The following is a 3,146-nucleotide window of genomic DNA, read 5'->3' as shown; positions in this document are numbered from 1 at the left end:
TTAACTAAAAAATGTTGCATAGTGTGCCTTTAATGATCTGGCACTGAATGCTCAGGCTGAACTGAATATAACCAAGAGGAAACAGGTGAGAGGAATAAATTATAATTGAGGCAGGGAGGGAAAACGACAGGTGAAAGGAATAATTAAGGGAGAGCAAACAGGCCAGATCATGACATTTTTTGGGTGTTTACTGATATTGTGAAGGCTCAGAACAGGGGACCCAGTATTCAAAGCAGACAGACACTCAGATATCTCAAAAGCGTTTATTTGAAAACAACGGATCTACAGTAACAGCAAGGATGTCTAAGGCAGGAACATTTGCATGAGGAAAACTCAGGTTAGTGACCACGTTAATCTGGTTATAAGGTGGTTAAGTGTTAGTCGCTATCCCGGTGTTATAGTTCAGTCCGTGCCCAGAGAAAAGGGGTTGATTCCAGGCGGTCAGCCGCTGACAAGACGCGGTGGACGCCGCTCATAGAGTCCCAGACGCTATAGTCCCATAGGGCAGAGAACAAGCGGGGGATCAGATCTGAGCAGACGAAGAAGGGCAGGATGATTCAGAGGGGAAAGCAAAAGCCCGTGTTGTGGACTTGCTCAGGACTAAGAATCAGGAGATCAGATGTTCGAAAAGGTTCCGAAGAGAAATCAAGAACCGTGTCAGGAAGAAGTTCCAAGTTCGGTTAACAGATAGAATCCAGCAGGAGCCTGAAGACAGATTAGGCAAACAGATCAGACGGGAACAGGCAGGCTTAGTGGTGGAAAGGCAGAAACTGGTCAGGATCAGGTAATCATTCACACAAAGGTAAGCATGATTAGTTACAAAACAAACAATATGTCTTTTGATGATGAGTAGAGACAAGCTGACAGGATGGTCTGCATGCTATGCTATAGTAACATGTTTTAGGCTGTTGTTAAAGCTTGGACAAACTTTATTTCTCTAATTTCTCATATGCTCATTACATTTCCATTACCGTACTTAGTATGACCAAGAGTCATTTAGTGGAACCCTGGTGTCTATTCACTGCCAGCAACTTCAAAGAGGGTAAATAATCATTTGACTAAAGGTTATTGGTTTTTCATTAAGCAAATCATTTAATAAAGCATTATTTGGCCAAAATATGTTTTATGAAAGACACTGTCTGGATGGAGTAATGAGTGGGTAACAGTAGAAAAGCTGCAGAGATGTGGATTAAACTACGACGCGACTGCAAATTAGACAAATGGTATCTCCTCATTGTCTATCATGTACTGAAATATTAATACAATATATAGAGAAAGACACCCCTTCTGGCCCACCCAACCGTAAATGTTGCTATAACATATACAACTTTATCATTGTGGGAGTGGCTTTTAAAAGCCACGTAATCCAACTGTCAAGCTAAGATATTGTTTAGATTTGCTCTATGTCGGGATTTTATCTAGAGCTCTGACCAACATGCAGAAGACCAAACAGAGAGACTAGGGAAAAGTTTAACAGGTTTTATTTAGAGAAAATGAGATGAGTCAAGTGCTGCTCTGAACACTGTCGAACCGGAACTGGAAGTGAAGATATAGCGGTTAGTTCAGGCTCAGTGGGAAATTAGTGTCTTTGACTTGAAGAGGAGGAATAGGTTGCAGACTCACGTTTCCAGAAGAAGGTGTTTCTTGTTGAATCCAGTCAGTGTGGGATGTATCAGTGAGTGTCTTGTTCGTTGGAGGGCGGACAGGGTTTACCCAGGTTGCGATTGATCCTTGGTGAACGGAGAAGCTGACTGCCACTTAGTTTTCCTGCGGTACTTTAACGGGTTATTGTGGAGATGAATCCCCTGCTCAGAGAGAAGCTCCAAATGATCCTTCTGGGGAAAAGTTGATCCAAACCACAAACTTGAATCCTTAGTTCAGTTTGGTGGTCAGAGAATCCTTCCAGGGGGGAGAAGGTTCGAAACATCCAGTTTAGAGGAAGACTTCCTGTCGAGAGGCAAAGAGAAAAAACGACAAGATTAAAACTCAGGGAGACAAAAACTCAGTTTGACTCAGCAAAACTCAGCTTGGCTAGAGTACCCAAAACTGACAAACACTCTGGCGTCGATGTAGTGGCAGTCAGCAGCTTAACACTGCAGGTGTGTGAGGAGGCCATCCAGAACCAGGCGCCGCCTGGTGGAGGAGGGAAGACAAACACAAACCACACAGACTGGATTCCTAACACTTTAGCCTTTAATGTTTCTGACTGGATCTACAAATACCTGGCAGGTGTGCTGGAAAAACACCTCCAGTTTATGAAGGTCGATATGTCCCGCACTTTCGGTCTTGTATATGTCTTGTCCTGGCATGGTATAGAGAGAAAACATCATTTCATTTCCCTTGTATGTCTTGTGCATATGAAGAAAGTGACAATAAAAGCTGACTTGACTTGATATAGTAAATATCAGGACTGCCAGGAGCTGTTGTCAATGTCTCAGAATTACAGACTGCTCAGTTCTGCTTGCTCTGTTTTATGGGGAGCAAACAATTTAATTTGAGAACTAGTTGATGTATTTCTACTTAAGAGGTTGTGCTAACAAAATGTAAAACATTTGCTGGTTCTGTGATTCTTTAACTGCTGCAGGTCTCCGTACAATAATTCACAGTTTAGATTCTGTATTAACTGCACACTGAAAAAACGTTCTAGAAATAAGTAAAAATTTCTCAAATTGAGTGAATTTACCCTTAATTTGAGTAGGTAAATGATACGATTTGCCAATTGAATGAGTATTTTTACTCTTAAAATAAGATATTTAGATAAAATGCACTTGAAATAAGACAATGTAATTGTGTTTTCGTATTTTAAATGTAAATTGTCTTGTTTCATTGGCAAAATATGTCTTTTATCTTCTAAATTCAAGAACAAATGCACTTATTTTAAGAAATAATGACTTATCTAGATTTAGCTTTTTTCCAGTGCATGCATTTCTACCAGCTCTGTTTTCTAATGTTTACCAAAAGTTAAATAATAGAGTATGCTATGGTGTGCACAGAAATAAAACATAAAAGTGTTTGGAAAAATCTAAATACTTTGATAAGAAATACACATAGTTTATAATATTTTCACTCACATGAAGAAAATCTGTCCCACAGGTTATTTATTGTATCAGACTGAAAGGGGACAAGTACAACTGATAAAGAAGAGT

Source organism: Cyprinodon variegatus, unplaced genomic scaffold (assembly GCF_000732505.1).
Source record: "Cyprinodon variegatus isolate N-32 unplaced genomic scaffold, C_variegatus-1.0 Scaffold1882, whole genome shotgun sequence".
NCBI lineage: Eukaryota > Metazoa > Chordata > Actinopteri > Cyprinodontiformes > Cyprinodontidae > Cyprinodon > Cyprinodon variegatus.
This window is presented reverse-complemented; position numbering follows the sequence as displayed.